Source organism: Hyla sarda, chromosome 4 (genome assembly GCF_029499605.1).
Source record: "Hyla sarda isolate aHylSar1 chromosome 4, aHylSar1.hap1, whole genome shotgun sequence".
In the NCBI taxonomy this organism is placed as follows: Eukaryota; Metazoa; Chordata; class Amphibia; order Anura; family Hylidae; genus Hyla; species Hyla sarda.
This window is the reverse complement of record NC_079192.1, coordinates 302,026,552-302,049,130: the sequence shown is the minus strand read 5'-3', so window position 1 is coordinate 302,049,130 and position 22,579 is coordinate 302,026,552. Positions and strand designations below refer to the sequence as shown.

Genomic DNA, 22,579 nt, shown 5'->3' with positions numbered 1-22,579 from the left:
TGTACTAGTGACAGGAAAGATTGCCTACATACCTATACAAGATCTTACCCTAACATAGCGGTCTGAGTTGTGCCATAACCGCGCAATGAGGGCACGCCTATAGAGGGCATGCACTATAGTGAAGGAATAAGATAAGGGAGGGTTGGGAGGGTTCCACAAACGACACGTGCTCCGCCCCTGTAGGAGAGGGGGAAGTTATATACACACGCCCCCACCTGTTCCCAATAAGCCCCACCTGGAAGTGCAGGGAGCGATAATTACTTCCGCCCCTCGCACAAATACAGCCCATCAGGCTTTATACTTGTGATCGGGGCTCCATACGTGTACTAGTGACAGGAAAGATTGCCTACATACCTATACAAGATCTTACCCTAGCATAGCAGTCTGAGTTGTGCCATAACTGCGCAATGAGGGCACGCCTATAGAGGGCAAAAAGCAACCATGCTAGGATGAATACAATTCCTGAAATAAAACATCCTACATCCAGCATCAATCTTCACATACCCGAAGTAGACTATACCTAGTGTGCTGAAAGAGTAGCCCTGACCAACTAGTGACTACTAGAGGTGGTAACCATACCTTTGAAACCGTGGTAGTAACGTCCATCTGTAAAGAATCAACCTGAAAATAACCTTCCCTGCCAAATATACTAACTGAACTATACCTATCACCATCCCTACTTGTGACATTACTTCGAATGGACACGGAAAGGCTAACTTCATGGCAGGTCTGACAAGCACCAATCCCCTGCTATTTAAGAGGCAAAAACTAAACTGACAGGTAAATGACAAGAAATACCTATCTACCTGATAGACAGTGTGGGTCATGTCGCATGACAAGGTTCACGAAGGCACCTTACCTGATTGAGACTGTAACAGACATACCTAACTAGCCACTGTACTGACCCAACTGGACTTGGAAGTGATGACCCATTGCAGATGACAGCTCCCTGCGAGAGCAACGTATCTGTAGACGTGACCAGTGTTTAGGTGAACCATCATGTCTGTAGACCTGACAGGTCTTTGTGACACTGTCGTGCCTGAACCCGTCACAGGTCCCCGCGGAACCATCGAGCCTGTAGACATGACAGGTCTTTGTGAAATCATTGTGCCTGTAAACGTCACAGGTCTTTGTAAACCACTTTTTTTTTTTTTTCTTCTCAAATACGTAAATGTGAAATGCCATATTGAGATTGTATGCTATCTGAAACGTGTCAGATTACCTACATAACCATGTCAAATCAATTGCTCTGAAATGAGACAGCAGCAGCCACGATTCAATCCCCGATCCTAAAGAAATGAGTCATGAAACTGTATTAAATGCACAATATATCTGCAACTAAATGCTGTCCCTCCTTAAAAGAGAACGTGCAATTATGCCGGATAGTTGAATCTGTGTACTATAACGAAATGATAACTTCATCGAGAAATACAACAGACGATGTTGTATCTGACCTGAAAACGTGTCAGGTCATAACAAATATAACACACGACAAAATTGCTCTGAAAACGAGTCAGTAGCAACTGGCATTACCCCTTTTAACCTGAAGAGGAGTCAGGCAACAGGGTAACATCATGAGTATTCATGACAAGATACCTGTATGAAGCTGGCGTGTTGTTCTGAAGGTCCAATACCCTAAGCAAATGATCTACCTCCCCTGTGTGCACCGCATGAAACATGTTAACCGTATGTACGGCATAACCTGCTAACAGTATACCCAACTACAAGTCGCTACTCAATATGTTATTGCTCTGAGACATGTCTAACAATAGCCTATGTGGTGCATCCCCCCTGCAGACGTAGGAGGTTAAAGAATATGTGCTCGATATATCTGCAATGAATGTAAGCACCATATGAATACTGTAATCGTGCATTGTAAATATATGTACAGCCAGAGGTGCAACTGCTATTCAACACTAGGAACGAATGCACATAACCTACCCGCATACAACTATGGTAGTATGCAACAAATGCTGTGTACTGGTGCATGTATCATACACAAGCTGAGAGCGTAAGTACCGTGAAAACGTAAGGAACGTTATTAATTTATGCTGTAACATCATTATGAGTACAGCATATACGCCTAGAAAATAAAGTGTAAACATATATCTCAAAAGATAGACAACGTGCAACTATGCCGGATAGTTGAATATGTCTACTATAAGTAACTGATAACGTGGTCATGAAATACCACGGAGGAGGCTGTATCTGTCCTGAGAACGTCTCAGGTCGTGACAATGAACCACAATGTAATTGCTCTGAAAATTTGTCGGTAGCAACCGACATTAACTCCTTAAGCTGAAGGAGTCAGGCAAATAGGGCAACATCCTAACAAAGCTGTATAAGCTTTCCGTATAAACACTATGCACGAATATGCAGTATGAAAGCTATGAGCATGAGTACAGTAAAGCTACGGGAGCATATGTGTAGTGTAGACTCTAAGGATGGAAATGCAGAAAAACTATTACCCATGTGCAGTACAACAAAATAAAGCTATGAACGTAACCAGACTATGAGCGTAACGGGCAACTATGCCAGATAGTTCAATCTGTGTACTATAACGAAATGACGTAATCGAGAAATACAACAGACGAGGTTGTATCTGACCTGAAAACGTGTCAGGTCATAACAAATACACCAACGACAAAATTGCTCTGAATACGAGTCAGTAGCAACCGACATTACCCCTTAACCTGAAGAGGAGTCAGGCAACAGGTTAACATTGAGTATTCCTGAAATTGGTTGCTCTGAATGTGAGTCAGTAACAACCGCGATTCAACCCCTGAAGAAACGAGTCAGGTGACCGGGCATTGAACAGCCGATTAGTGCAACTAAAATGATGACCACCCTTGAACGAGTACCTGTGCCGGATAGTTGAATATGTGTACTATAACTAACTGATAACGTAGTCGTGAAATACAACAGAGGAGGTTGTATCTGACCTGAGAACTTGTCAGGTCATGACAATAAACAACAATGCGATTGCTCTGAACGAGTCAGTAGCAACCGACATTGACCCCTTAACCTGAAGAGGAGTTCGGCAATAGGGCTACATCCTGACAAACCTGAGTGAACTTTCCGTATAAAAGACTATGCACGAATACACAGAATGAATGCTATAAACATACATACAGTAAAAGCTACGGGAGCATGTGTGTCACGATGCCGGCTGGCAGGTAGTGGATCCTCTGTGCCAGAGAGGGATTGGCGTGGACCGTGCTAGTGGATCGGTTCTAAGTCACTACTGGTTTTCAGCAGAGCCCGCCGCAAAGCGGGATGGTCTTGCTGCGGCGGTAGTGACCAGGTCGTATCCACTAGCAACGGCTCACCTCTCTGGCTGCTGAAGATAGGCGCGGTACAAGGGAGTAGACAGAAGCAAGGTCGGACGTAGCAGAAGGTCGGGGCAGGCAGCAAGGATCGTAGTCAGGGGCAACGGCAGGAGGTCTGGAACACAGGCTAGGAACACACAAGGAAACGCTTTCACTGGCACGATGGCAACAAGATCCGGCAAGGGAGTGCAGGGGAAGTGAGGTGATATAGGGAAGTGCACAGGTGAACACACTAATTGGAATCACTGCGCCAATCAGCGGCGCAGTGGCCCTTTAAATCGCAAAGACCCGGCGCGCGCGCGCCCTAGGGAGCGGGGCCGCGCGCCGGGACAGTACCGAGGGAGAGCGAGTCAGGTACGGGAGCCGGGGTGCGCATTGCGAGCGGGCGCTACCCGCATCGCGAATCGCATCCCGGCTGGAAGCGGAATCGCAGCGCCCCGGGTCAGTGGATCTGACCGGAGCGCTGCAGTGGGGAGAGTGTAGCGAGCGCTCCGGGGAGGAGCGGGGACCCGGAGCGCTCGGCGTAACAGTACCCCCCCCCTTGGGTCTCCCCCTCTTCTTAGAGCCTGAGAACCTGAGGAGCAGACTTTTGTCTAGGATGTTGTCCTCAGGTTCCCAGGATCTCTCTTCTGGACCACAACCCTCCCAATCCACTAAAAAAAAGGTTTTCCCTCTGACCTTTTTAGAAGCTAAGATCTCTTTGACGGAGAAGATGTCCGAGGAGCCGGAAACAGGAGTGGGAGGAACAGATTTGGGAGAAAAACGGTTGAGGATGAGTGGTTTAAGAAGAGAAACGTGAAAGGCATTAGGGATACGAAGAGAAGGAGGAAGAAGAAGTTTGTAAGAGACAGGATTAATCTGACACAAAATTTTGAAAGGACCAAGATAGCGTGGTCCCAACTTGTAGCTAGGGACACGGAAGCGGACATATTTAGCGGAGAGCCATACCTTGTCTCCAGGGGAAAAAATGGGAGGAGCTCTTCTTTTCTTATCCGCGAACTTCTTCATGCGTGATGAAGCCTGTAAGAGAGAATTTTGGGTCTCTCTCCATATGATGGAAAGGTCACGAGATATTTCATCCACAGCGGGCAGACCAGAGGGCAAGGGGGTAGGGAGGGGGGGAAGAGGGTGACGGCCGTACACCACGAAAAATGGGGATTTGGAGGAAGATTCCGAGACTCTGAAGTTATACGAGAATTCGGCCCATGGAAGGAGATCTGCCCAGTCATCCTGGCGGGAGGAAACAAAATGTCGTAAATAATCACCCAAGACCTGGTTAATTCTTTCTACTTGTCCATTGGACTGGGGATGATATGCAGAAGAAAAATTTAATTTAATCTTGAGTTGTTTACAGAGAGCCCTCCAGAATTTAGACACAAATTGGACGCCTCTATCCGAGACGATCTGCGTAGGCAACCCGTGAAGACGAAAAATGTGTACAAAAAATTGTTTAGCCAACTGAGGCGCTGAAGGAAGACCAGGAAGAGGGATGAAATGTGCCATTTTGGAGAATCGATCAACGACCACCCAAATAACAGTGTTGCCACGGGAAGGGGGTAAATCAGTAATAAAATCCATACCAATCAGAGACCAAGGCTGTTCGGGGACAGGCAGGGGATGAAGAAAACCAGCGGGCTTCTGGCGAGGAGTCTTATCCCGGGCACAGATAGTGCAGGCTCGCACAAAGTCCACAACATCCGTCTCCAGAGTCGGCCACCAATAGAAGCGGGAGATGAGTTGCACAGATTTCTTGATGCCCACATGACCTGCGAGATGGGAGGAGTGACCCCATTTGAGGATTCCGAGGCGTTGGCGTGGAGAAACAAAGGTCTTTCCTGGAGGAGTTTGCCTGATGGAGGCTGGAGAAGTGGAGATCAGGCAGTCAGGTGGAATGATGTGTTGCGGAGAGAGTTCAACTTCTGAGGCATCCGAGGAACGAGAGAGAGCATCGGCCCTAATGTTCTTATCGGCAGGCCGAAAGTGAATCTCAAAATTAAATCGGGCAAAGAACAGAGACCACCGGGCCTGGCGAGGATTCAGCCGTTGGGCAGACTGGAGGTAGGAGAGGTTCTTGTGGTCGGTGTAAATAATAACTGGAAATCTTGATCCCTCCAGCAGATGCCTCCATTCCTCAAGTGCTAATTTGATGGCTAGAAGCTCTCGATCCCCGATGGAGTAGTTCCTCTCCGCCGGAGAGAAGGTCCTAGAAAAAAAACCACAAGTGACAGCATGCCCGGAAGAATTTTTTTGTAGAAGAACAGCTCCAGCTCCCACTGAGGAGGCATCAACCTCCAATAGGAAGGGTTTGGAAGGGTCAGGTCTGGAGAGCACGGGAGCCGAAGAAAAGGCAGACTTGAGTCGTTTAAAGGCGTCTTCCGCTTGAGGAGGCCAAGACTTGGGATCGGCATTTTTTTTGGTTAAAGCCACGATAGGAGCCACAACGGTAGAAAAATGTGGAATAAATTGCCTGTAATAATTGGCGAACCCCAAAAAGCGTTGGATAGCACGGAGTCCGGAGGGGCGTGGCCAATCTAAGACGGCAGAGAGTTTGTCTGGATCCATTTGTAGTCCCTGGCCAGAGACCAAGTATCCTAGAAAAGGAAGAGATTGGCATTCAAACAGACATTTCTCAATTTTGGCATAGAGTTGATTGTCACGAAGTCTCTGAAGAACCATACGGACATGCTGGCGGTGTTCTTCTAGATTGGCAGAAAAAATTAGGATATCGTCCAGATATACAACAACACAGGAGTATAACAGATCACGAAAAATTTCATTAACAAAGTCTTGGAAGACAGCAGGGGCGTTGCACAGGCCAAAGGGCATGACCAGATACTCAAAGTGTCCATCTCTGGTGTTAAATGCCGTTTTCCACTCATCCCCCTCTCTGATGCGGATGAGGTTATAGGCACCTCTTAAGTCCAGTTTAGTAAAGATGTGGGCACCTTGGAGGCGATCAAAGAGTTCAGAGATGAGGGGTAGGGGGTAGCGGTTCTTAACCGTGATTTTATTAAGACCGCGGTAGTCAATGCAAGGACGTAGGGAGCCATCTTTTTTGGACACAAAGAAAAATCCGGCTCCGGCAGGAGAGGAGGATTTACGGATAAAGCCCTTTTTTAAATTTTCCTGGACGTATTCAGACATGGCAAGAGTCTCTGGGGCAGAGAGAGGATAAATTCTGCCCCGGGGTGGAGTAGTGCCCGGGAGGAGGTCGATAGGACAATCATAAGGCCTGTGAGGAGGTAGAGTCTCAGCTTGTTTTTTGCAGAAAACATCCGCGAAGTCCATATAGGCCTTAGGGAGACCGGTTACTGGAGGAACCACAGAGTCACGGCAAGGGTTACTGGGAACCGGTTTTAGACAGTCCTTGGAACAAGAGGGCCCCCAACTCTTGATCTCCCCAGTGGACCAATCCAGGGTTGGGGAATGAAGTTGAAGCCAGGGAAGTCCAAGGAGAATTTCCGAGGTGCAATTGGGGAGGACCAAAAGTTCAATCCTCTCGTGATGAGATCCGATGCTCATTAGAAGGGGCTCCGTGCGGAAACGTATGGTACAGTCCAATCTTTCATTGTTTACACAATTGATGTAAAGGGGTCTGGCGAGACTGGTCACTGGGATGTTGAACCTGTTGACGAGAGAGGCCAAAATAAAATTTCCTGCAGATCCAGAGTCCAAGAAGGCCACAGTAGAGAAGGAGAAGGCAGAGGCAGACATCCGCACAGGCACAGTAAGACGTGGAGAAGCAGAGTAGACATCAAGGACTGTCTCACCTTTGTGCGGAGTCAGCGTACGTCTTTCCAGGCGGGGAGGACGGATAGGACAATCCCTCAGGAAGTGTTCGGTACTAGCACAGTACAGGCAGAGGTTCTCCATGCGGCGTCGTGTCCTCTCTTGAGGTGTCAGGCGAGACCGGTCGACCTGCATAGCCTCCACGGCGGGAGGCACAGGAACGGATTGCAGGGGACCAGAGGAGAGAGGAGCCGAGGAGAAGAAACGCCTCGTGCGAACAGAGTCCATATCTTGGCGGAGCTCCTGACGCCTTTCGGAAAAACGCATGTCAATGCGAGTGGCTAGGTGAATGAGTTCATGTAGATTAGCAGGAATTTCTCGTGCGGCCAGAACATCTTTAATGTTGCTGGATAGGCCTTTTTTAAAGGTCGCGCAGAGGGCCTCATTATTCCAGGATAATTCTGAAGCAAGAGTACGGAATTGTACGGCATACTCGCCAACGGAAGAATTACCCTGGACCAGGTTCAACAGGGCAGTCTCAGCAGAAGAGGCTCGGGCAGGTTCCTCAAAGACACTTCGGATTTCCGAGAAGAAGGAGTGTACAGAGGCAGTGACGGGGTCATTGCGGTCCCAGAGCGGTGTGGCCCAAGACAGGGCTTTTCCAGACAGAAGGCTGACTACGAAAGCCACCTTAGACCTTTCAGTGGGAAACTGGTCCGACATCATCTCCAGATGCAGGGAACATTGGGAAAGAAAGCCACGGCAAAACTTAGAGTCCCCATCAAATTTATCCGGCAAGGATAGGCGTAGACCAGGAGCGGCCACTCGCTGCGGAGGAGGTGCAGGAGCTGGCGGAGGAGATGACTGCTGAAGCTGTGGTAGTAACTGCTGTAGCATAACGGACAGTTGAGACAGCTGTTGGCCTTGTTGCGCTATCTGTTGTGACTGCTGGGCGACCACCGTGGTAAGGTCAGCGACAACTGGCAGAGGAACTTCAGCGGGATCCATGGCCGGATCTACTGTCACGATGCCGGCTGGCAGGTAGTGGATCCTCTGTGCCAGAGAGGGATTGGCGTGGACCGTGCTAGTGGATCGGTTCTAAGTCACTACTGGTTTTCACCAGAGCCCGCCGCAAAGCGGGATGGTCTTGCTGCGGCGGTAGTGACCAGGTCGTATCCACTAGCAACGGCTCACCTCTCTGGCTGCTGAAGATAGGCGCGGTACAAGGGAGTAGACAGAAGCAAGGTCGGACGTAGCAGAAGGTCGGGGCAGGCAGCAAGGATCGTAGTCAGGGGCAACGGCAGGAGGTCTGGAACACAGGCTAGGAACACACAAGGAAACGCTTTCACTGGCACGATGGCAACAAGATCCGGCAAGGGAGTGCAGGGGAAGTGAGGTGATATAGGGAAGTGCACAGGTGAACACACTAATTGGAATCACTGCGCCAATCAGCGGCGCAGTGGCCCTTTAAATCGCAAAGACCCGGCGCGCGCGCGCCCTAGGGAGCGGGGCCGCGCGCGCCGGGACAGGACCGAGGGAGAGCGAGTCAGGTACGGGAGCCGGGGTGCGCATCGCGAGCGGGCGCTACCCGCATCGCGAATCGCATCCCGGCTGGAAGCGGAATCGCAGCGCCCCGGGTCAGTGGATCTGACCGGAGCGCTGCAGTGGGGAGAGTGTAGCGAGCGCTCCGGGGAGGAGCGGGGACCCGGAGCGCTCGGCGTAACAGTGTGTGTAGTGTAGACGCTATGGATGAACATGCAGAATAAATACCATTACCCATGTACAATAAACGCTATAGATGTTAGTGCAGATAACATAACAGAATGAATGCTACATGTACGCAGGATAAGTACTACAACGTGTCAGCATAATAATTACTACCATCGTATGTACAGAATGAAAGCTACGAATATCCGTGTAGTGTACTGCTACAATTATATGTGCAATATACATGACGTGAACATGTCTGTGGTATGAATACAACGAGCGTGTATGTGGTATAAATGCTATGAGCGTATAGTGATATGATACTATGAGCAGTATAATGCTATGAGTATACTTGCGGTATCAATGCTAAGAGCGTATGTGCCTGATGTTGGCCATGTGTATGTGTAGTATAAATGCTACAAGTACATGTGCAGTATAAGCGTCGAGCATATGTGCTACAAATTAATATGTGGTATGACGCTATGAGGTATGAGTACTATAAGCAGTGTAATGCTGTGAACATGCTATGAGCGCGTGGCAACAACTGCATGAAACAGCATGACACTATGTGTGAGAACCATAGGAAACCTGCGTGTATGAATGCGGTGAACATGTGAACAACAAAACCATGACCGTGTAACCAATATAACTGCCATGAGCGTGTGAATGCGGTGAACGTGTGAACAACAAAACAATGACCGTGTAACCAATATAATTGCCATGAGCGTATGAACCCTGCATGTATGAATGCGATTAACGTGTGAACAACAAAACCATAACCGTGTGACCAATGTAACTGCCATGAGCGTATGAAACCTGCGTGTATGAATGCGGTGAACAACAAAACCATGACCGTGTAACCAATATAACTGCCATGAGCGTATGAACCCTGCGTGTATGAATGCGATGAACGTGTGAACAACAAAACCATAACCGTGTGACCAATGTAACTGCCATGAGCGTATGAAACCTGCGTGTATGAATGCGGTGAATGCGTGAACAACAAAACCATGACCGTGCAACCAATACAACCGCCATGCGCGTATGAACCGTATGAACCCTGCGTGTATGAATGCGCGAACAACAAAACCATAACCGTGTGACCAATATAACTGCCATGAGCGTATGAAACCTGCGTGTATGAATGCGGTGAACATGTGAACAACTTAAGAACCGTGAGAGTGTGACCACTATAACTGCCATGAGTGTATGAACCGTATAATTGCTATAGGCAGTATACTGCCGTAACCAGTATGAAATACCATTAACATATGAACCGAATGATACTTTGAGCGTATGAACCAGTGATAATTACGACGTGTTTGATTGCCATGAACGTAACATGGTAGAAAGAATGTAAGACCGTGAACATGCCAAGAATATGTGAACAGCATAAATGCCAAGTTTGTGGACCGTGTAGAACACCAGTGAGTGAGAGAATAACCATGAGGTGAACAGCATAAACGAGTTTGCCCAGTATAAATGCTGTGAATGTATCGTCAGTGAGTATATGTACCGTATATAATGATATTAGCACATGAAACTGTATACATACTATGCGCGTACGAGCAGTGTGCCATAAGCGTATGAATTAACCATGAGAGTACGGACAATAAGAAACTCATGGAGTTATCAAACCGTGAAGATGCTCTACTCGTGTGCACCTTGTACCAGTAATGCGTGTATGCCCATAATAAACCAAGTGTAAGAACCGTATGGATACCATGATCGTTCACATAACGAGCATTACACTGTGTATACTATGATTTAAATGGATGTAGCCTATGTTATATCTCTACAGAGCATTGCACCCTACTATATACTATATTGAAACAAGACAGTCTACAGAGCACTGCATCACCACACACAGCATATGCTACCCTGCAACGTGATCCTCTGCAGAGTATTGCACCACACCGCACAGTAAATGCCACCCTGTGTTGCAACAAGACCCTTCGCAGAGCACTGCACCACACTGGACATGCTAACTGTAACGACCCTCTGCAGAGCATTGCACTATGCCCTATATAATATGTTGTATTGAAACCATCCCATCTGCAGAGCATTGCACTAACTGTATAAAGTTTGTTTATAATGAGACCATCTGCAGAGTATAGCACTATACTGTATATAGTATATATTATATTGTAACAAGACCATCTGCAGAGCATAGCACCATAGCTGTATATCATGTATACTATATTGTAATGAGACCATCTGCAGAGCATTGCACCTTAACTAAATATCATGTATACTATATTGTAACAAGACAATCTGCAGAGCATATCGCCATAGCTGTATATCATGTATACTATATTGTAACGAGACCATCTGCAGAGCATTGCACTATACCGTTATACAGTACATGTTATATTGTAACGAGACCCTTTGCAGAGCATTACACTGTACCGTATACTGCAAGGGCACCGTATACCCCGCAGAGCACCACAGCACACAGCAAAAGTTATATTGAAACGACTCTTTGCAGAGCATTGCACCACACTGTATACAGCAAACGTTATATTGAAACAACCCTCCGCAGAGCATTACACTATACTTTAGATTAACGATAGCAGACAAGCTGACAGGACCGCCTAACGAGGACTGGGCAGCTGCCGCAACCTGTCCCAAGAGCATAGACAATTGTAGCTGTGTGGGTGGCGGGCGGTCCACATTTCGCCATGAGGCAGCTAGCGGGCTGCGCGAAATGCTGAGGCCGCACCACCCCCAGCACAGATTTAACTCACATGCTTGCCGCTCCTGGCCCCCACTACCGCTGCGGGCAGAGCCAGTCAGCACCATACCTGCCCAATATTACCTTATAATCAGAGTGAGACACAGCATCCCCAGATAAGACAGCCAGCAGAGCTGCCAGGAATGCCGCACCTGCACCCCCCAGACTCATGATCAGCAAGGCCTCCGCACCGTGAGCAGCAGCTCTGAAGATTTTTGTGGGAGATTCAAACACCAGCCTGCCACAGGAAGCAGAGATTCCACAAACGACACGTGCTCCGCCCCTGTAGGAGAGGGGGAAGTTATATACACACGCCCCCACCTGTTCCCAATAAGCCCCACCTGGAAGTGCAGGGAGCGATAATTACTTCCGCCCCTCGCACAAATACAGCCCATCAGGCTTTATACATATATATAGGCTCACATTTTTCTTAATATGTTATGTCTTTACATGAGAAACTGAAGAAATCCCACTCTTCTACAATGTAAAGTGGAGAGTGCACAGCCTGTATAACAGTGTTTATTGTTCTGTCCTCTCAAAATAACTCAACACACAACAGCATTGACAACAAAAGTGAGTACAGCCCTAAGTGGAAATGTCTAAATTTGCCCAAATAGCCATTTGCACTCCTCTGTGTCATTTGACTTATTAGTGTTACAAGGTCTCAGATATGAATGGGGAGTAGGTGTCTTAAATTTGGTGTTATTGCTCTCACACTCTCTAATACTTGTCACTGGAAGTTCAACATGGCACCTAATGGCAAAGACCTCTCTTAGGATCTGAAAAAAAAAAAAAAAAGAACTGTTGCTCTACAGACATTATCCCCTATTCCCCAAAGGATAGGGGATAAAATATCTGATCATGGGGGTCATGAATGGAGGGGGCGTGGTGTTATGTCACAAAGGCCATGGGAACCCAGCATTCAAAACATACTGATTAGAATGCCAAGTGCTGCACTGAGATCACGGGGGCAGGACCCCTGCGATCAGACATCTTATCCCCTTTCCTTTGGATAGTGGTTAAGATGTCTAGGGGCAGTGTACCCCTTTAATGTTTTTGTGACAACCAGTGAATCAAACCAACAACAAGATCATAGAGGCAAGAAGCTTTGGTTGGTCTGATTCTACAAAAGAGCTCCTTGGCATAAATTGCTGAAAAAGATGTCAGGATGGCCTGTGTTTGTAATTGAGACCCATTTGAGACTACAATCAAGAATGAATCTTTTTCTTCCACCTCCTTCTGGGATCTATTCCCAATTTTGTAAAAAAATAAATAAAAATATGGGCATAAACAAAGTGAAAATATAAATGTGTGAATCACCCTACAGATTATATTTTCATTGCTCTACATTTTTCAGTAAGTATGTACTATTTTATTACATAATTATATTTTAATAAATTACTCTTTAAAGGGGTACTACTGTGCTGACAACTTAGCCCCTATCTAAAGCATAGGGGATAAGTTGCCTGATCGCACGGGGTCCCGCCGCTGGGGACCCCCGCGATCTCACACTCAGCACCCCGCTCTCATCAGGCCCTGGAGCGAACATCTGCTCCGGGTCTGATGACGGGGCCGGTGATCATGATGTCACAGCTCCGCCCCCGTGTGAGGTCACGCTCCGCCCCCTCAATGCAAGTCTATGGCAGGGGCGAGACAGCTGTCTCACCCCCTGCCTTAGACTTACATTGAGGGGCGGAGCGTGATGTCACATGGGGCAGAGCCGTGATGTCACGATACTCCGGCCCCGTGATCGGCAGTCATCAGACTCGGAGCGATGTTCGCTCCAGGGCCTGATAAGAGCGGGATGCTGCGTGCGAGATCGCGGGGGTCCCCAGCGGCGAGACCCTGCGCAATCAGGCAACTTATCCCCTATGCTTTAAATAGGGGATAAGTTGTCAGCACGGTAGTACCCCTTTAATGTAATAAAAAATCTGTGCTTTATATTGTTTCAGGATAAGCATTAGGGGCTCAGAGAGGTCAGTTAAGTTTATGTTCGTATGTTATTTGCACACATTATAATTCATGCTGTCCCAGGGGTCAAGTCCTGGAAAAAAAAAGTGAGGGAACTCATCCAAGATTTCTACTCAAGGGCTGGTCTTGCAGGACTCCTGATAATGGGAATGGTGTTCCTTCTTTGAAAAAAGTGCAAGAACTCGGTTCCCATGCGTTCCGGCAGGACTTGAGCCCTGTGCTGTCCTTTAAAACTATCAATGATACCCCTTAATGACCACTCATTGTCTTTTGACATTAGGTAGTGCAAGTCCTCAATATGAAACAACGTGTTTTGTTGTCAATGTAACTGAGGGGGGTTTGTTACTCTGGGGCTGTTCCTATACTAAGCACCAGCTTCAATTTAAAGGCATCCTCTGAAGCATGGGCAAGATTGGAGGAACCTCTGATTCTACCCATTTAATTTTTTGATTCATGTGGCCACGTTTCCCAGTGACTTGATCAGCCCTGGTAATTAAGAAAGGACCCCCAGGGCAGTCAGTGTCCCTGCTGTTGGGTCAAAGTGAATGCAACCCTAGCAGCAGCCTGTGCCATAAAGACACCACACATGATGTATTGGCATACAGTAGTGTGTAAGTATTAAGTATGAAATAAAGTTTTAAATTAATAATCTTTTATTGGGATAAAGACAAAAATTTATAAAGTAAAAAAAGGTCTAAAAAATTTAGTAAATTAAATAGTAAGGGGATTTACTATAGAAAATGTATGGTACATAAATAAAAATGACCTACACATATTGGGTATCCACATATCCAAAATAACCTGCAGAATTATTTTAACTGGTTACTTAATGTGAAATATGAATGTTAATCTTGTATTCATACTAAAAATAAAGTATAGAAACATAGTAATTGAAATGTATAACCAGAGGACATTTTTGTCAAATTAAACAAGGCCTCATGCAGACATGTCAATAAAAAAATAATATCACAATTTTGGCTGCTCATATGTAGAAAGGGTGAAAACTGAGAAATCTGGCCGATCACTAAGGCCATTATTAAAGAAAAACTATCACCCTGATCACCCACACTAAACCCAATATACGGTTATAGTGTGGGTGGCCAGGAATCCAAAGAGGGGTCACTTACTATAATCAGTGCTGTGGTTCCCGAAACATTGGCTGGCGAAGTTCCCCTTCTGAATTCATGGAGTCACGTGCAGGAGGCGGGGCAACACCGGCTGGCTGCCCCAGCTTCTTTCTGTCTTCTCAATCAGCCGTCCCCTTAGTTAGCATATTCATGTTCTGCGACTCCACGTCCTAGTGACATGAGTCGCATGTCACGTGAGCACTGCACTCTGTCGGTCGGCTCTGTATGTAAACTGCCGGCGCATGTGCTCTACCGACAGAGTGCATCGCTCACGTGACATGCAACTCACGTTCACTAGGACGTGGAGTCGCAGAACATGAATGTGCTTACTAAGGGGACAGCTGATTGAGAAGACTTAAATAATCAGGGGTGGCCAGCCGGCGGGGCCCAACCTCCTGCTCGGGACTCCCTGAATTCAGAAGGGGAACTTCGCCAGCCAATATTTTGGTAACCACAGCATCGATTATAGTAAGTGACTCCTCTTTGGATTCCGGGTCACCCACACTATAATACAGTGTATTGGGTTCAGTGTGGGTGATCAGGGTGACAGTTTTCCTTTAAGGGGTTTTGACGTGTCCTTGTGACATGTCAAAAGTTTTGTACAGTGACCTCCCGACCTACGATGGCCCAGACATACGATCATTTAAAGATACGATGGCCTCTCAGAGGCCATTGCATGTTGAAGGCGGCATCAACATACAATGCTTTTGTATGTCAGGGCCATCGCATAAACGGCTATCCGGCAGCACAGACTGCTTCAGCTGCCACTGGATAGCCATTTACGGTGCCCCGTGTGGTCCGCTGACGATCACCTACCTGTCCTCGTGGCTCCGGCGTGTCCTCTTCGGGATCCCTGCATCGTTGGCGCTCTTCATCATTGTCATCACGTTGCTGTGCACGCTGTCCCGTCATCCAATAGGAGCAGCGTGCGTAGTGATGTGATGGCGGCGACGGAAAGCGAGGATGCCAGGGAAGCAGAGGCCTTGCCGGAGCGTCAGGGACACCCGGGGACAGGGTGACAGCGATGGATGGTGACATCCAGGGCAGCGGTGATGAGCGGTGACGGTCCGGAGCGGCGGGGACATGTGAGTACAACCTCCAATACCAGTGGTCTTCAACCTGCGGACCTCCAGATGTTGCAAAACTACAACTCCCAGCATGCCCGGACAGCCGTTGGCTGTCCGGACATGCTGGGTGTTGTAGTTTTGCAACATCTGGAGGTCCACAGGTTGTAGACCACTGTCCTATACTTTACATTGCACGGATCCCTCAACATACAATGGTTTCAACAAACGATGGTCCGTTTGGAATGGATTACCATCATATGTTGAGGGACCACTGTATTATGATTTTAATGCTTTAATCTTGAAGAGCATTTTCTCTGAAACCTGCAGGGGAAGTGTAACATTACATTTCAATCACTTCAATGAATAACCAGACATGCTGTATGTGTCCATTATTATGATTATGTCCATATGGACCCTATATCACTGAGGAGGTTCCAGAACCCTGTAAAAAGTTTATCACAGAGAATCCAGGTAGTTCTCAGGACAAAAGGGGGCCTAATACTGGAGCTAGAAAGTTGGACCTTATAAAGTGGCCAATGAATGTATATGTGGCTGCAATTTTACAAATCTACATTGCTGAGGACACTTTCTATACTGAAAAATGACCATTCTGTAGATTTCATTTCTACAGCGGGCCAGTTATGTTGTGGATTAGTTGCAGAGTCTTCACGGTAGATTTCATCCCTTTCACTATAGTAAAGGTGAAGTATCTGCTGCAAAATATTTACTTGCAATTTTTTTTTCTTCTGCAGATCTACAGTTAAACCCATGATGGAAATCCATGGAATGACCCTTACGGTGTATTACCCGATAAATGTGACGTTGTGGTTGCTTATACAGAGCAGCTGGTAAAAATTCAATTTCAATAGTTTCTGTAATAGTTTCTGTCATAGTACATACTCCAAACCTCCCCCCTTTTCTATCTCTCATTAACCTTTATCAGTCTCACCTCAGCCGTTCTCTATATGTGCATGCTTACATGGTTGAACAGTAAATATGCGTAACAATCACTGAACGGGACTCCTATGTGAAACATTTGTTGGTCTGAGCATGTAGCACGTACATCACTATAGACATTGAAATTGCTTTTGTACATTGGTATTGCCAGGGATAATTTACTTTGGCTCCTATAACTTGCTCATGCATGGTCATGCTATTCCTCTGCGGGATTGTTATTGGTCTGTTGGATCCAAGTGCCAATTGCCATTTAGTAAGAAATAAACCCCTTAGCAAATGAATACAAAACAAGATCTAGAGCCGTTTTGTTCAAAAATACAATGTGATTTGTGAAGATTTGTCAGTGAATAATATTCACTCAAATGTCTTTCTGTTCCTTTCAGTACGTTGTTGCCATAGCTGTGTGATGTGGGTGTACGTGTGCCTTTATTGCCATTGCATTCTGCTCTGCAATCTTGTTTTTGTGATGGTTGTACAGGATTTTATTTGTGGCTCGCAGCTGTGTGGTGTTGACACTTTTATTTATTATCCAAAATAACTGAGGAAAAAGAGACAAAATTAGGAGGCGATCTTATGCCCTATGGGAGTTTCTAGATGATCATCACTTTTGGTATTAGAATAGTTTCCTCCGGACAATGGCATAAGCTATGTCAGCAATATGCTTTAGGCAGAATGTCAGACGCAGTAAAGCTTGGTCAGTACTGCTGTCCTAAGCTGACCTGCCAATTTATTTAAGACTAACTGTATTGTCCCGGATCTATTCAACTCAAGCAATGTCATTTTACCTAGGTAACAGTATAGAGAAGAAGAGTCAACAAAAGTGTATGCCTTCTTTTTTAGGTCCGGCCACGGGTTCACACCTTGTACATTTTCTGCAGAAATTCTATGGGGAAAGGCTGCAGCAGTTACAGTAGCAAAAAAGTGGACGTAAAAAAAAAAAATCTGATTTATTACAGATTGTCCCGATTGACTTCATTTGGGAAATGTAAAACTACAATAAATAAATGCAGTGTTGTGGATTTGACTACAGAAATGCTTCTTCTTCTATTTTATTTGCATAATTTATTGCACAAGAATGAGCAGCTTAAAATTCAAACCACAATCGGCAGAATTTTGGTCAATGTTTCTGGGTGCTGTTTTTTTGTGTAGAAATGTGTGGAAAGGATTTCCATGTGGCTGTATCCTATGACTACTCTTTTCTGGGGCATACAGCTACATAGTGATGTCAGTAGAGTTTTGGTATACAGGTTATGTGCTAAACTTTCTTGGATGCTGTATGGATTGCTCTTTGGAGCAATACTGATACCAAAAAACATTCTTACTGAACTATGAAAAAGTGTTATTACTGATTTCTCCCCTAAACTGGTGAAAATGACAGGTTTAGACACAAAAAATACATTTGAACTCATGCTTTATGGAACACCAGTCGCAACCCATACCTGTACCGAACACTATATGGAAACATATAATATGAAACTTTGCTATAGTATCGTGGTTTTTCATATGGTGGTATGTACTGTACATCATAAGGCATTGCAATTTATTATTATTTAGTATTCATCGACTGCAAATTTTGTGTCTTTCTTTGATGTAACTTGCAACTTATTCCCTAAACACAGGATAAGTGATACGTGCCTTATGACAGGGGTCCAACTGCTAGGAACCCCTTTAATCTTAAATACAGGACCCAAGTCTTCTATTAGAATAAAGCAATGGTCACTCAGGCTTACCACTGTTACGCCGAGCGCTCCGGGTCCCCGTTCCTCCCCGGAGCGCTCGCCTCATCCTCGTTGCTGCAGCGCCCCGGTCAGATCCACTGACCGGGTGCGCTGCGGTACCGCCTCCAGCCGGGATGCGATTCGCGATGCGGGTGGCGCCCGCTCGCGATGCGCGCCCCGGTCCCCGTACCTGACTCGCTCTCCGTCGGTCCTGTCCCGGCGCGCGCGGCCCCGCTCCCTAGGGCGCGCGCGCGCCGGGTCTCTGCAATTTAAAGGGCCAGTGCACCAATGTTGGTGCCTGGCCCAATCTTCCCAATTAGCTTAATTAGTTTCCACCTGTGCACTCCCTACTTATACCTCACTTCCCCTGCACTCCCTTGCCGGATCTTGTTGCCCTTGTGCCTAGTGAAAGCGCTCCCTTGTTTGTTCCTAGCCCGTGTTCCTGACCTCCTGCCGTTGCCCCTGACTACGAACCTTGCCGCCTGCCCCCGACCTTCTGCTACGTCCGACCTTGCTTCTGTCTACTCCCTTGTACCACGCCTATCTTCAGCAGCCAGAGAGGTTGAGCCGTTGCTAGTGGATACGACCTGGTCACTACCGCCGCAGCAAGTCCATCCCGCTTTGCGGCGGGCTCTGGTGAAAACCAGTAGTGACTTAGAACCGGTCCACTAGCACGGTCCACGCCAATCCCTCTCTGGCACAGAGGATCCACCTCCTGCCAGCCGGGATCGTGACAGTAGATCCGGCCATGGATCCCGCTGAAGTTCCTCTGCCAGTTGTCGCCGACCTCACCACCGTGGTCGCCCAGCAAGCCCGACAGATCACCCAGCTAGTCCGACAGATTGCCCAACGAAATCACCAGCTGGCATACTTGACCACCGTGACACTGCAACTTCAGTCACAGATACAGCAGCTGCTGCCGCAGATACAGCAGCTTCAGTCACCGACACAGCAGCTGCAACAACCATCTCCTCCGCCGGCTCCTGCAACTCCTCCGCAGCAACCGGCCGCTCCTAACCCCTGCTTGTCCCTGCCGGACAAATTTGATGAGGACTCTAGACTCTGCCGTGGTCTCCTTTCTGGAAAGGCCTTGTCTGGGGCCACACCACTCTGGGACCGCAATGATCCTGCCACAGCCACAGTCCAGTCCTTCTTCGCTGAGGTCCGTGGTGTCTTCGAGGAGCCTGCCCGAGCTTCTTCTGCCGAGACTGCCCTGCTGAACCTGGCCCAGGGTGTTTCTTCCGTTGGCGAGTACGCCATTCAGTTCCGTACTCTTGCTTCCGAGTTGTCCTGGAATAGTGAGGTTCTCTGCGCGACCTTTAAAAAAGGCCTATCCAGCAACATTAAAGATGTTCTGGCCGCACGAGAGACTCCTGCTGACCTACATGAACTCATTCATCTTGCCACTCGCATTGACATGCGTTCTTCCGGATGGCGTCTGGAGCTCCGCCTGGATATGGACTTTGTTCGCACGAGGCATTTTTTCTCCCCGGCTCCTCTCTCCTCTGGTCCTCTGCAATCCGTTCCTGTGCCTCCCGCCGTGGAGGCTATGCAAGTTGACCGGTCTCGCTTGACACCTCAAGAGAGGACATGACGCCGCATGGAGAATCTTTGCCTGTACTATGCCGGTACCGAACACTTCCTGAAGGATTGTCCTATCCGTCCTCCCCGCCTGGAAAGACGTACGCTGACTCCGCACAAAGGTGACACAGTTCTTGATGTCAACTCTGCTTCTCCACGCCTTACTGTGCCTGTGCGGATATCTGCCTCTACCTTCTTCTTCTCTACTATGGCCTTCTTGGATTCCGGATCTGCAGGAAATTTTTTTTTGGCCTCTCTTATCAACAGGTTCAACGTTCCTGTGACCAGTCTCGCCAGACCCCTCTACATCTATTGTGTTAACAATGTAAGATTGGACTGTCTCGTGCGTTTCCGCACAGAACCCCTCCTAATGTGCATCAGACCTCATCACGGAAAAATTGAGTTTTTTTTCCTCAGGTTCTTTGGCCCCAAGAAGAGGGGGAGACCCAAGGGGGGGGGGTACTGTTACGCCGAGCGCTCCGGGTCCCCGTTCCTCCCCGGAGCGCTCGCCTCATCCTCGTTGCTGCAGCGCCCCGGTCAGATCCACTGACCGGGTGCGCTGCGGTACCGCCTCCAGCCGGGATGCGATTCGCGATGCGGGTGGCGCCCGCTCGCGATGCGCGCCCCGGTCCCCGTACCTGACTCGCTCTCCGTCGGTCCTGTCCCGGCGCGCGCGGCCCCGCTCCCTAGGGCGCGCGCGCGCCGGGTCTCTGCAATTTAAAGGGCCAGTGCACCAATGTTGGTGCCTGGCCCAATCTTCCCAATTAGCTTAATTAGTTTCCACCTGTGCACTCCCTACTTATACCTCACTTCCCCTGCACTCCCTTGCCGGATCTTGTTGCCCTTGTGCCTAGTGAAAGCGCTCCCTTGTTTGTTCCTAGCCCGTGTTCCTGACCTCCTGCCGTTGCCCCTGACTACGAACCTTGCCGCCTGCCCCCGACCTTCTGCTACGTCCGACCTTGCTTCTGTCTACTCCCTTGTACCACGCCTATCTTCAGCAGCCAGAGAGGTTGAGCCGTTGCTAGTGGATACGACCTGGTCACTACCGCCGCAGCAAGTCCATCCCGCTTTGCGGCGGGCTCTGGTGAAAACCAGTAGTGACTTAGAACCGGTCCACTAGCACGGTCCACGCCAATCCCTCTCTGGCACAGAGGATCCACCTCCTGCCAGCCGGGATCGTGACAACCACTACTTACCAAGTACAGCACTCAGCTTTATCCAGAGGTTTTAATAGGTGGCACGGGGTTGTATGAGCGTGGGATCTACACTAAAAGGGCTACTCCACTGGAAAACTTTTTTTATAAACTGGTGCTAGAAAGTTAAACAGATTTGTAAATGAATTCTATGTAAAAATCTTAATCCTTCCAGTACTTTTCAGCTGCTATATGCTCTACAGGAAATTATTTTCTTTTTGAATTTCCTTTCTGTCTGACCACAGTGCTCTCTGCTGACACTTCTGTCCATTTTAGGAACTATCCAGAGTAGGAGCAAATCCCCATAGGAAACATATGCTGCTCTGGATAGTTCCTAAAATGGACAAATGTGTCAGCAGAGAGCACTGTGGTCAGACAGAAAGGAAATTCAAAATGAAAAGAACTTTCTGTGGAGCATATAGCAGCTGATAAGTACTGAAAGATTTTTAAACAGAAGTAATTTACAAATCTGTAAAACAAAACAGGGTATGTGCAGCTCACAATTAATTAGCCAAGGTAAGAGGGCTATACACCTACATCTGGTGTTGGAATTAAAATGGCAAAATTTAAACAAAAGCCAACCCCTCAAAGATAGCATCAGTTGCCTGATACAGAGATGAAAAGGATATTAAAAATAACTGGATTGTGCTTCAATTATAACATGATAATGTAAAATTTATTTCACAATATAAAATATATAAAAAAGATTTTTAAACAGTTAGTCCTCAAAGCACAAGGGCCCTGTGCTTTGAGGACTAACTGTTTAAAAACCTTTTTTATATATTTTATATTGTGAAATAAATTTTACATTATCATGTTATAATTGAAGCACAATCCAGTTATTTTTAATATAATTTTCATTTCTGTATCAGGCAACTGATGCTATCTTTGAGGGGTTGGCTTTAATTTACAAATCTGTTTACCTTTCTATCACCAGCTGATATAAAAAAAAATGTTTTCTAGGGCAGTACCCCTTTAATACCCTATAATGAGAATGTAAAAACAAATTTTTTGAAATTTTTGCTAATTTATTTGTATGGACGTATATATTCAGACCCTTTGTTATCTCACTTAAAACTAAGTTCTGGGGCCTTCCATTTCCCTTGATCATCTCTGAGATGTTTCTACACCTTTTTTTTTTTATGGAAATAGTAGCAGCCTATAGTATTCAGAATTGTCAAAAAAACTATACCCATTGATAACTATACCAGATGTAAGCCTTAAAGGCTCGCTTTTCTGGCATCATCTGCCTCATCTCTACATTCTGTACATTTCACACCTGGAGACTTGTTTTTAATTTCCAATGTAATTGATGGATTTAATGGCTACATAGCCTGATATGAGTCCAGGAGGCTGACATAGAAAGTGCTGTATATTGTGGTTCTGCAGGGTTCGACAGCTGATGATAATTTATTTTTGCCATGAATAGGCACTATTCTTTTAGAGGAAAAAGTTACTGGTAGGTA

At 47.0% G+C, this 22,579-nt stretch overlaps 1 protein-coding gene and 1 long non-coding RNA gene across 4 annotated transcripts in view; one reads left to right on the top strand and one right to left on the bottom strand.

Moving 5' to 3' along the window:
* UNC5A (unc-5 netrin receptor A) overlaps positions 1–22,579 on the bottom strand; it is a 420,372-nt gene that overhangs the window by 121,039 nt on the left and 276,754 nt on the right. The gene's annotated exons all lie outside the window — the stretch shown is intronic.
* On the top strand, positions 14,905–17,731 carry LOC130369441 (uncharacterized). Its single transcript, XR_008892756.1, has 3 exons — positions 14,905–15,065; positions 16,417–16,512; positions 17,411–17,731. It is a non-coding gene; the product is annotated as an uncharacterized LOC130369441 (long non-coding RNA).